Raw genomic sequence first — 13,157 nt, forward strand, 5'->3', positions numbered from 1 at the left:
GTGTAATGTTTGAGCCTTGTGCTGGTAAGGGTTGCTACAGAGAAGGAAGGGAGTTAAGGCAAATTATGAGATGGCTGTAAGTTCCACATGTTCCCCCAGCACTGCCCCACCTTTGTGTCTGACTGTTAAATTATAAATCACTTCTTTTTTTTTAATTACTTCTTTTTTGGGAGGCCGGGAGGAGGGGGAGGGGAGATCTCAGTGAGTTGATTGATCTGCAGTTTAATGCAACTCTTCAGCTACTGAACAACGAAGCTGTCTAATGTTATCTTAGTCCCCTTAGTAACCTTCTTTTTAGTGTCAAGACAACAAACTTGATACAGGCTGGACTTCCTTGGTCTGGCACCATCAGGACCTAACAGTCCCAAATGAGAGAATTTGCAGAACGAGGGAGGTCTCCAGCTGCTGGCTCCCATGCCCATTGCCTGCTGCTGGCAGGCTGCCCCAATAAGCACCCTGCTTTGTACTCTCCCCAATCTGGCTGGGCTGTTGCCCAGCTGCTGCTGGGGTGACACAGGCTTTGGCTCCTGCGGTGGGGCTCCAGCTCCACGCATCTGGGAGCAGCTACAGGGCTCTGGATCTATGCTCCAGGAAGCTGCTGGTGGACCCTGGCCTCAGCCTTGGCCTTGAGCTCCTGGGGGTTGCCAGGAGACTCTGGCCCTGCACTGCCGCAGGGCTCTGACCTCAGTCCCATGCTCCCAGGGGCTGCTGCAGGGCTCCAGCCCTGCGCCAACACGGGCTGTTGGGGGACTCTGGCCCCAGCCCTGGGCTGCTGAAGGTTGCTGCAAGGCTCCGGCCCCTAACCCGTTCTGCCCTCAGTTAAGCTGCCGTCCCTGCTGCCCTGCCCCACTGGTCTTCCTGCCCTTAGGCTCCTGGGCTCCCTGGTCCAGAAGCATCTGTGGTTCTGCTGGAGCACAGATATTGCCGGACCAGAGAGTGCCAGTTTTCAGAGGTACAACCTGTATAATAGTCTCCAGAGTCCAATTTCCTTAAAGTAAATATATATTTTGTTTAGGAACAATGATTGCTGCATTATTTGTTTATAATACTTCTTGAAGTCAATATACCACGTTACAGTGGAAAAGTGTATGTAATTTTATAAAACGCTAAATATAAATGATATATTTCATAGAAGTTGCCCCATGTTTTGTGCAAGCCCGAGTTTGAGAACCCCTGGTCTAGAATGATGACAGAACATTTAGATTTCTATAAGTCTTCAGCTTGCACCGTGGAGATGCCAACAAAGGAGATAGCTTCAGGAATATAAAGTTCATGGATTCACGCAACCTGGTTTCATACAGTTATCTAAAAGCTTTCAAATGGTTATGATTAGTCCTTTATTGCCATGGGGTTAGATTCTAACTGATGAACTAGAAGTGAAAGGCTCTGTATCCTATTACCATTCCCTTAAGCCATCATTAGGGCTGCAGGTTTGTCACAATGGTAAAAATATCACATATGCAGTCATTTTTCTGTTTGCATCTGACATGTCTCCTGGATCTTAGTGAAGCAGGCACATGAACACTATATAGTATCGTTAGGAATGACCAATAAGTTTGGAGGCAGGATCCAAACAGGGGAATGAATGGAGAAAGAAGAAGAGCTAAAATTTCATTTTACTGGCTGCCACCTTCCTACATGAAACCAAGAAGAACCAACCAATGTCTACAGCAATGGAGCCCAGCGACAGAAAGCTGCAGTCTGGGTGTCCTAGATCAGTGTTTCTCAACCAGTGGTACGAGTACCCTTAGAGGTACTTGAGAGTAGGGTGGGGTACGTCAATACAACTTAAATTTGGAGAAAACTGATTTTTTTTTAAGTTTTACAACACTATTATTTTTGTACTTTTTACACCGAAAAATTTCATTACCCACCCAGCTATAATCAAGTTGTTTAAACAAATGTGTTGCAATGGTAGAAAAAAATTGTGTGTGTCTGAAAACTGTAGGTACTGGGGGTACTTACACTTTTTGTTTTTTTGAAAAAGGGTACTTCCTAAAAAAAAGTTGAGAAACACTGTCCTAGATTTCTTAAATAGCCCAGTGGGAAAATTCTTAGAGGTTTTGCCAAGGATCTTAAAGCTACAGGGTGTCTTTATGTTTCTGTTTGAACATGCCTGGGGAGAGGGACAAGATGAATAGCAAAGGCATATATTTGCAGAAATTGATTGAAGAATGTGCCTAAACAAAGGCTATATTCAGATACAGAAATGAACCCCTTCCATGGCTTCCAAAAGACCATTTATTATAGAAGAATGCAAATTACTGTTCTTGCATGGAAGGGATGTATGGTTTCTGCAAGCACATAGTCTTGTGTAGAAATATAGGGACAGGATGACATTTTTTCAGTCACCCATTGATTGAAGTTGACTGAGCAGCAGTCATTTATACCAGCTATGTATATAGCTATGACTTATTTGAAATATGAAAAGGAGTGAATTTAATGCTGATGCCAGATTTATAATTTTTTACCTAGGACTTAAATGGTTCCATCTCCATAATATCTGAGCAACTCAAAACACTAACAAGTTTATTCTCAAAGCACCTGTGTAAAATGGGAAATTATTATCTTATGTCACTGATGGGCAGCTGAGGCACTGAGATTAAAGTCACTATGAAAGCTCGGTGGCAGAATCACGAATTGAACCCTTATTGCTTAACTTCTATACCAGTGCCTAAGAAGCTATAACACCATCAGTCCTTTCTGTACATTTAGTGGTTTTGTTCAGTACAAGACAAGTACAGAATGGTCAATGGCTATGCAAGCTTCCATATCACCTTACCAATATGCTAGTAGTAACTGTTCATGACCACTCAGTGATAAAATATGAAATGAAATATTGTGACTATCAAATTATTTTTATATTATTTTATTTTTAGAGTCACACAGAGCAACTGCTACTTTAGAGGTTTCAATCAGTGCTCTTTTTAGATCAAAGTTTGTTTCAGTGAAATAGCTAGACACTGAAGAAAGTGTGGTAAGAACTCAATCTATTAATTAAAGGAGTGGCTGTTTACAATGTTTTTGTGTTAGTCTGGAATAATTTTTCTAGGATAATTAAAAGGGCTCTAATAAGTACAGTGAATTCTTTCTGATGAAAGAATCAAAGTCTTTTATCACAACACAAAAGGGAAACGCTTTGATCTAAAATATTCGCATCTCCACATCAAATGCTGTGAATGAGACACATCCATCCTACAATCAACAGGTAACATCTTTTTCTGTTATATATACCCCAAATACTGTAATTTCTACTCCAACTCATTTGATTAAGTGGGTTTTACCCATGAAAGCTCATAGCCTAATACCAAGGTCTCATAGTCTCCAAGGTACCATAGGACTATTTGTTGTTTTTACAGTTAGGGAGTGTCTAGACTACATGACTCCATCAACGGAGCCATGTAAAGTGGTTTACCCGACATAGTCAATGAAGCGGGGATTTACATAATCCATGCTTCATTAAAATAAAAATGGCCACCGCGCTGTGCCAACAATCACGAGGCATAAGGGAGCAGTCAACAAAGGCTTCCCTTGTCGACCGATCTGCATCTAGACTGCCGCACTGCGCCAGATCAGCTGATTGTCGGCACAGCACGGCGGCCATTTTTATTTTAATGAAGTGGGGATTATTTAAATCCCCGCTTCATTGACTATGTCGGGTAAACTACTTTACATGGCTCCGTCGACGGAACCATGTAGTCTATACATACCCTTAGGCTGTGTCTACATTGGCACCCTTTTCTGGAAAAGGGATGCTAATGAGACCAGTCGGAATTGCAAATGCCGCGGGGGATTTAAATATCCCCCGCGGCATTTGCATGAACATGGCTGCCGCTTTTTTCCGGCTCGGGGTTTTGCCGGAGAAAAGCGCCAGTCTAGACGGGATCTTGCGGAAAATAAACCCTTTTCCGCAAGATCCCTTATTCCTACTTGGGGATAAGGGATCTTCCGGAAAAGGGTTTATTTTCTGCAAGATCCAGTCTAGACTGGAGCTTTTCTCCGGCAAAACCCCGAGCCGGAAAAAAGCAGCAGCCATGTTCATGCAAATGCCACGGGGGATATTTAAATCCCCGTGGCATTTGCAATTCCGACTGGTCTCATTAGCATCCCTTTTCCGGAAAAGGGTGCCAATGTAGACACAGCTTTAGAGACTAACACAGCTACCCATCTGAGATTCAAATAAGGTTTTTTTTCTTCATTTAAATCACTGTTCTGGGGTGCGGCTGGGGAGGAGGGGTTCAGTATGCAGGCTGACCTGGGAAGAAAGGACTACCCCAGTCCACCACAGCAGGTTGGGGCCAGGTGAGAAGCACTTGTCCATAGCCACTGCAGCCCCAGTAGGCACAGCCAAGGGAGGAGTGCATATCTCTTGGCTGGGGGACTGATAGACAGACAGACAGACAGACAAGTGCTCTCATGTATATAGTAGACAACTGTCACTTTCTCAACCCCTGCCCCTTCCAATGGGGTTATAGTTCTCCTGGTATCCACGTCTGGCCCCTTGCTGCTCCCATGGTCATTCTGCAGTATAACTCCTTCCTGCCAGATTCTCATAAAATGGAAAGGAAAGTAACAATTGAATTCCATGACACCCCATTACAATGACACCCCATTATCCTGGCACAACCAAAACATGATCTTGTTTTAAGTTATGATAAGAGGAAGCTGCATACCAAATTTGGTGGTCCTAAGTCTTACATTTTAGGAGAAATTATTGAATAAACAGACTCACAGATGGATGGACAGAAAGACGCACATTTCTAAAACATGTAGTAAAGATGATGTGACACACTATACCTGGGGGGAGTGCCCTGCAACACCCATGTTCCTCAATTGTATATAATTGTGATATTGTATATAAAGAAGTAGATGGCAGGCTGTGGCCCATTGGGGTTTTATGTGTGGCTCACAAGACATTTTGTTTACCGTTGCCAGATTCTGCTGTTTTTTGTCCACATCGTTTTTTTCCTACCAGTATTATAAATGTGACACGTAAGTAAAGAAAGGACACATGAAGTGAGATGCATGCTGATTGCGCAGAACATTGTGAGAGCGATGCACTCCTTCTGCATCCAAATCAAAGTGCTGCTACGGTTCAATCGGCACACCCCACAAATTCTAGGTATGTAAGCACAGTTAGCAAAACTACCCTATCCCAGAAGACCATCTTGGTTACAACAATATTGCGGCCCTCTGAGATGAAGGAGGGACATTCATGAGGCTCACTCGCTAGATCATGCTATGTGAGAGAGATATCGGGGAAAAGTAATGATCAGCTCACAGTCACTGTTTTATCTAAATATGTGTATCTTTAGTGTATATGAAATCATCAGATTGTATTTTATGGCTGCCACTAAAACATGCTGTAATATTGGGGAATCAGCCAGATATTAGCACTCCAAAGACAACAGCAAGGAAAGTAACCAATGCCCAAGTGCGGTGCCAAACATCCATCAACAGCCATTGTCCAGCAAGGGAACTACAATTCAATGACTCACCAGCATAAATCTACACCTAGGAAATTGCTCAACTTTGCCTGATAACTCAGCAATACCCTACACCCATGCCTGGACTTGTGTTCTGCAAGCCCATGGACAGAGGGGGAAAAACAGAACACAGGGAGCCCATGCTTTGCCTTTCTCCTGCCCCCACCTATGCTGCAAGCAACAAGGACACTGAGATACCTGAAGACTCCAAAAAAAGAGACTAGCCCAGGTTTCTGGGACAAACCTGTATATTAAGGACTGCAATATCTAGTGGGGTATGAAGAATGCCTTAATCTAAGGGCTGGGGATAGCAAGTGATGGAGAGGAAGGGAACAAAGAGGGCAGGGCCTCAAGGAAGGGGTGGGGACTTGGAGAAGGGATGGGGTAGATCTTGGCTTGTCCTGACATTTAAAAAGTGATCTTGGGGGTAAAAAGATTGGAGACCACTGATCTAGATGTTTCCTAATCTGAAAGGGTTGAGAGTTTAGACTGCATGTTTATATTTATTTTCTTTTGGTAACCACTCTGACTTTTTGCCAATAATTTTAATCTCTTAAAAACTATCTTTTGTAATCAATACATTTGATTACCCGTTTATCTTTAACAGTGAGTTTGTCCAAAATATCTGGTGGGGTACATCCATTTTCCATTGATGAAGTGATGACCCAATTAAGAAATTTGCCCTGCTCATCTTGAGCAGTGCAAGATGGTATATTCCTGAGGTACAGTGCTGGGAGCTGGGGATCTGGCTGGTGCTTTTCTCCGTGTGATTCATGAGTGGCTCTGGGAGCATTCATGCAATGTAGCTGGGTGTGGCGCTCCAACATGTAATTGTACTGAGTTATAACAGCTCCTGGAGGGGTTTGCTGCTTGTCACTAGCAAAGCATTGAAAGAGACTGTAGGTAGAGTTAAGGGGGCACAATAGTCCCACAGTTCCAGGCTGCAAATCAAGAATCCCATCATAGTATAGTTTATCAGAATCATTTTGGTTTACCTCTTAATCTCGAGATAGAAGCTCCAGTTCTGCCAAACACTTAGCATGTGCTGAACTTTAAAACATAAGTCTAAAGGCTTTGGTGAAAAAGGTTTATACTATTGCTGGGTGTAAACAAAGCACCGAACACATGGACCTAAAACTGAGTGTAGAGGGATTATGTTATCTATTATACGAGAAGATTTACCTAGCGTTGTTCAGGTCCTTAACTCAATTAACATTTTTTTTTCATTTAAATCATTACTCTGGGGTGGGACTGGGAATAATGGGTTCAATGTGTAGTCTGCCATGGAAAGAGAGGACTACCCCAGGCCTCTCTCACCACAGCAGCTTGGGTCCAGGTGAGAAGTATCTGTCCATGGTTGCAGATGCTGCAGTGAGTACAGCTGAGGGGGGTGGGGGGTTGCATGTCCTTCAGCTGTGGGAAAGGCACACAAATAGACAAACTCTCTCAAATATATAGTAGATAGCTGTCCCTTTCGCCACCCCTGCCAGCCCAATGGGATTATAGCTGTCCTGGTCCCCATCTCAGGTCCCTTGCTCCCCCCCTTGCTTCCCTCCCCCATGGACATTTTACGGTATAATTGTTTCTGCTAGCATTCCCCTCTCTTTCCGTTTTATGAGAAAATTACATTCTAGGCATATCCTATTGTCCTGGTACAACCAAACCCTTACCCTGCTTTAATTTATAAGAGGAAGCTGCATATCAATTTTTGTGGTCCTAGCTCTTACTGTTCAGGAGGAGTTCTTGAACAAACAGCCTCACAGACAGACACACAAACTCTCTCAAATATACAGTAGATTTATAATTATAAAGTACCAATTGCTACAATATGAGGGCTGTAATTAATGTGCACGATTCCCATTATTATATCACCTTACTGCATCAGAGAGAATTAAACATCAGGAAACTCTATTTATACTACATAATACATCTCTCATATATGGCTACACAATTGCACAGGAGTACAACAGAATTTGTGGTGTGCGTCTAAGTCCAGAACTTCTTACCTGAAATACTTATTTACTATAGCCTCACACTGTCTCTCTATTTATAGTTGTCAACACTTCTATCACAAAATCATAAAAGTTTATAGAGAGTGAAATCATTCCAAACTCAAACCTAGCAAGGAAAAGCCTCTGTCCACAAACACTCAGGCTACGTCTACACTGGCGTAATCTTGCGCAAAAACTCTTTAGCACAAGAGTTCTTGCGTTAAAGTAGTTGTGCAAGAGAGCGTCTACACTGGCCTGTGCTTTTGTGCACGAGCATCCATGCCAGTGTAGATGCTCTCTTGCGCAAGAATGCTCTGATGGCCATTTTAACCATAGAGCTTTCTTGCGCAAGAAATTTATGTTGCCTGTCTACACTGGCCTCTTGCGCAAGAACAGTTGCACAAAAGGGCTTATTCCTGAGCAGGAGCATCAGAGTTCTTGTGCAAGAAGCCCTGATTTCATACATTAGAACGTCAGTTTACTTGCTCAAGAACACACGGCCAGTGTAGACAGGCAGCAAGTTTTTGTGCAAGAGCGGCCGCTTTTGCGCAAGAACACGCCAATGTAGACAGAGCCTCAATGTTTCTTGGGGAAAAAAACCAATGTGTTATGTCCATTTATGTTATTGTTGTATAAGAAAATTGCTTAATGAGAAATACTGCTGGTTCCCATTTTATTTCAGTTAAATGTAGCTGTACTGTTCATAAAACTGCAAGCAATTTGCCTTTTCAGTAGACTGATATTCAATGAAATAGCTGGGGTACTAAGAACTGAAAAGCAGCTCAAGCAATTATGCATAAATTGTATATTTTAGCTGGGAGTTTGTCAACTATGATGGGTCCATTCTGTGCACTGCATATTATTAAACTGTTGCCAGTCTGGGGCATGGTGTGTAGTGGAATGGCTTTTAAGAATGACTACACTAGTGCATGCATACACTGGAATAGCTTTTAGAAATACTCAACAGTACATTGTGAATTAAGACTGCTACACAAACATCATAATCATATTATGCCCATTAATATGCCTTCAGACCACAAAGTTGGTACAATAAACTATAGGTTTTTCTTTAAATACAAAAATAAAGGCCTCAAGACAATCGTTTTCAGAGTTTTGATCATTATTAAAGCTCTCAAGGAGAAGAAAGCTCAGTTCTGGATTTTAAATATATCCATATGCTTAGGAATTGCAGGGTTGCCTATGGGAACAATAGGCAATTGATTTCCATGCATTGTATGGGTGGGATTTTCCAAAGTGCTCAGCAATGTCCTAACTCTGTTTCTATGAGCACTTTGGACATTCCTATTCTTTATGGTCTAGTCCTCCAGATCTCTCAAAACACAGGACAGGGTCACATATTTTAATTCAAATAAAGATTATTTGAAATGAGTAAAAATCTTGGATTTAAATTACCCCACACTTTGGAGAATGAAGAGGGAACTTGAGATCTGTATGTGGACATATTCAAATATGGGTTTATTTTGCTTTTATTAATCATGAATTACTTTTTACACATATTCAGGTTGGCAAATTAACTACAATGCAGCATAGCCAGAGTTATTACTGGGAACAAAGTTTATTCCAGGATCTAAACAAAACAGGATGTGCCTGGCCTCTATTCCACTGGGAAAGATTGGTTTTGGAACCATTCGAAATAATGTGTTGTTCCACTTGCTGGGCCTAGTTCCCAATCCTTTCTTCCTTCCCTCATCTGGGCCATGCTGGCTTGTTCAACAGCCGCACATAGCTCTGCAGAAGTGAACTGCCAAAATCATTCTTGCCTTATAGGCAGTTTGCAACCTGTGACTGCTACAGTTTTAAATCAGTTTATTGTTTGGAAAATGGCTTTTGATTATGTCAAATATCTTAAAATACTTTAAAATAACTGTATTAAATACTTGTAAGAAAAATAATTTATATTTTAAAAATATAAACTAAATGTATATATATGTATTTATCCATCCTACTGGAGCCACAATTATCACCACCTAATAAAAAATAATTAGACAACAGTCAAGTGTCCCGTTAGAGTAATCATCACTTCTTGCTCATTTGTCTCATTTACTACAAATAAAGTTACAGGGTAAAAATTTTAAGCACTCCTAAGTCCCATTTTCTAAAATGACTTCAGGTTTTAAAAATGTAGTTAGGCACCTGACTACACATTTTAAAAGCTTGTTCCTAAGTATCTCGGGGTATGTCTACACTACCCCGCTAGTTCGAACTAGCGGGGTAGTGTAGACATACCCTAGGAGTCTAAATCCCAGTGACTTTATGTCAGAACCCCAAAGATATTTAGTTGCATTGCTCCTACTTAAGTCAGTGTAACCTGAGACACTCAAAACCATTCTCACTTGTGATTTGCAATTTGAATTCAGGTCTCTCTGTGCCCTTGATGGAGTAAGCATGTGACACACCTAAGGTAAGCACCACCAGGAGCCCACACACCTCAATTCCTCCACACTCCAACTCTCTGCCCCAGCCGGAAGCCCTCTCTTGTACCCTGCACTCTGCATTTCTGGCCCTGCTCCAGAGCCCGCATCCCATCCAGTATTCCCTGTAAGCTGAGAGCTTGGGTGGCCAGCCAAGAGAAACTGAAATGCTGCCCAGCGCCCACAGTCTCTGGCAGTATGTGTTTTTACTGGTGGTGCATATCAACACATGACTTGGTGCACATAGCAAAATTTATTCTGCACACAATTGGAAAAAAATTAGAGGGAACACGAATCCCATCCCACACCCCAACCCACTCTCTCAGCTCAGAGCCCCTTCCCATGCTCCATACTCCTGATCCACAGCCCAGAGTCCCTTCTGTACCCTGAACCCCATAGTCCCTGCCCAATCCTAGAGCCGCACCCCTTATCCTCTTTCCTCACTCCAACACGAGCTTGGTGTGAGCAATGGAGAGAAGGTGGGGGCCAGCAAGTGATGTAGGGAGGGGAGATGGAGTGAGTAGAGGCAGGGACGCTCAGAAGGGCCAGGCACATGGCCTCAGGGAAGGGGTAGGGCAAGGGTGTTCAATTTTCTGCAATTAAAAAGTAGACAACCAACCTTCCCTGCATCACTCACTCTCCCTCACCCTTTCTCACACCCTGCTGCCAGCTAGTCTTTCAGTAGCCCAGTCAGCTGAGCTGACCAAAGCCACTAGGGTCCTTTTTCGACTCGGTACTCTGGGCAAAAACTGAATGTCTGGCAACCCTATTCCTCATCCCTCTCCCTGCTTCATACTCAGATGTTGGAATTCACTGCAGCCACAGATGGAGCAGACCTCTATGGAGAGCACCTGCATGATGGCAAGGCACCTCTAAAATAAGACTTAGGTCCTATTTTTAGGCTTAGTGGAGCACATGACTTCTCTGCTGGGCCCTGTGCACATGGGTCAATGTCATACGGTCAGTAATATTTTGTGTCCGATTACTACTGATACTGACATCAGTGTAGCCATTTATGCTGCTTAAAGCAGTGTTTTTTCCAGATAACTTTGGCACTGGGATTGAATTCTCAATGGCAATGCATCAGCTGTGCGGCAGGAATCTGTCAGGGCAAATTACGTGGCACCAGGGCCCTATAGAGGCTTCTCAGGACAGTACAACACAAGTATGCCTCCCAAATATTCACTATTCAGGGGAGGAGGAGAAGCTGTTCTGTCCATGAAAATGCCAATATGTGCAGATATGTTAACAAGAGAACACTGGTTATAACCAGGCCTCTTCTGATAGCTCATATTAAGCCGCAGAAGAATGGCACACCTATGTTCTCTCACCCCATTACTCAAACACTTTGTCTCAATGCCAGTTACATTTCTTTGGCTGGCTTTCCTGGCCAGCCTGTTGCTTCTTGCTCTAATAATATTGTTGTTACATTCCAAAATGAAGTTTAATGATCATAACTAACTTTAAACCAGGAACTTCACAGTAATTTTACCTTCACACGATTCTGCAATACTCCAGGAGACTAGATGAGTGTTTAGTATTATGAATTCATTTAAGGCTCCCTCACACATGGAACATGCTTTAAATTGCCTACTGTGGGTCTATCCCCTCCTGCCCTGTTTATTTGTCTCTAGACTGTACAATCCTTGAGTGCCTGGAATGTGCCTTGCAAGCAGTAGGCACTATAGTACATCAGTAACTAACTATTCTTGTCCGTAGGACTGATCCAGCAAGTAAAAACAAACTGGCCATGTCTACACTACAGATAAGATCGAAGCACCTGCAATCAATCTTCTGGAGGTTCGAATTAGCGGGTTTAGTGAAGACAGCTAATTTGAATGGAGAGGGTGCTCCCATTGATGCTAATAGAAGCAGGACTATGAGGAGTAAGGAAAGCTGAAGGGAAAGTGTGTTGCCTTTGACTTTCCACAGCGTGGATGGCCCCAAAATTCCAGGTAAGATACTTTGACTTAAGCTACACAATTAACGTAGCTGAAGTTACATATTTTAATTTGAACTTATCTCCTAGTGTAGACCAGGCCACTCAGTTCACACTTGGCACTATCCGGTGAGGTGCTGGGTGCCCTGAGCTCCTACTGATTTCAACAGGAGACAGTGGTGCTTGGTATCTTATACCCCTTTCCCAGGACCTCGCAGGACTGAAGGGCCCAAGCCTGAGTCAAACTGGAACCCAACGTTTAGGCCCTGCTGCTCTGCGGTGTAGCTGCAGCCCTCCTTGACTCGTGCTCTGGAAATCCACCAAACGTATCCCACAACCCAATGGGCCAACTCTCTTTGTCCTCTGATCAAGTTTGGAGAACAGATATTCCTTGCACTGCATCACAAACAGTGGGCTAGAGCAGCCACTTTCTGGAAGAGCTCTAAAAGTCTGGATTTGGGTGGCATAATGCAACATAGATACTGGAGCCCCAGGTTGGGATGCTGGGTTCAATCATTCCCAAACCAGGATTACATATGAGTGTAGCTGCTCAAGACCTAGCTTATCAAACCTACCCTGCTAACTCAGTCTGCTAACCTTGGGCAGTACAGATATGCCCGTAGAAACAATCCCTCATGGCCCAAGAAGTGGGTAGTTTCCTCCCAGCACCAATGTGGAGCCCAACTGATTTCAATGGAACTTCATCAGGATGGGCATAGGAGTCCATCCTTATGGATCAGATGGCAGAATTGGGGGGAAATTCATTTACATAGTGTCTTGCCAACTAAAAATTATATATATTTGTTGGGTTTTAACTACCTGGCCCTCACTGAAGAACCCAACTCACAATCACACTCTTTTTCTTGTCTCCCAGTTTATGTGCCTCGGGCACTTTCCTACTTTCTATTCTGAATGCATTGTCATTTTGCAATGAATGACAGGAGCTTTCAGACATTCTACTTCACCGGTACCTTTTGGTCAGCACTACCAATCACAAGCAGCAGTATAGAATGGCAGAGCACATCAAAAACCTTCTGATTGTTTTGCTTATTTTCCACCCATCTCTAATGTAATTCAGAAGTGCTGGCATATGTTTGACATGTGAAATGCATTGCGGCTATCAGATAGGGATGTGAATGGTTAACCAATAAGGGTGAGGCTTACTGGTTCCAGTTAACCGGTAGGGGAATGGAGCAGCTCTCTGCTCGCCATGGGCAGGGGGCTGCTTCAGTCCCGCCGGACCCACTGCAGGTAGAGGCTGCTTTACCTGGGGTCCAAGCCATTTGTTATATTCTTTTTCTGCAAAATG

General features: G+C 43.2%; 1 protein-coding gene and 1 long non-coding RNA gene across 10 annotated transcripts in view; one reads left to right on the forward strand and one right to left on the reverse strand.

Moving 5' to 3' along the window:
* The window catches only part of GHR (growth hormone receptor), a 208,044-nt gene that overhangs the window by 83,177 nt on the left and 111,710 nt on the right, over positions 1–13,157 (reverse strand). The gene's annotated exons all lie outside the window — the stretch shown is intronic.
* Positions 1–13,157, forward strand: part of LOC142829958 (uncharacterized) — a 31,370-nt gene that overhangs the window by 13,409 nt on the left and 4,804 nt on the right. For 2 of the 3 annotated variants that reach the window (XR_012904932.1, XR_012904931.1), the window contains exon 2: positions 11,629–11,864. This is a non-coding gene — a long non-coding RNA (uncharacterized LOC142829958). Of the gene's footprint in view, positions 1–9,848; positions 9,900–11,628; positions 11,865–13,157 lie in introns of those variants that run through there. The other variant, XR_012904933.1, reaches the window with a different exon arrangement.

The sequence above is a fragment of the Pelodiscus sinensis genome, chromosome 6 (assembly GCF_049634645.1).
Source record: "Pelodiscus sinensis isolate JC-2024 chromosome 6, ASM4963464v1, whole genome shotgun sequence".
NCBI lineage: Eukaryota > Metazoa > Chordata > Testudines > Trionychidae > Pelodiscus > Pelodiscus sinensis.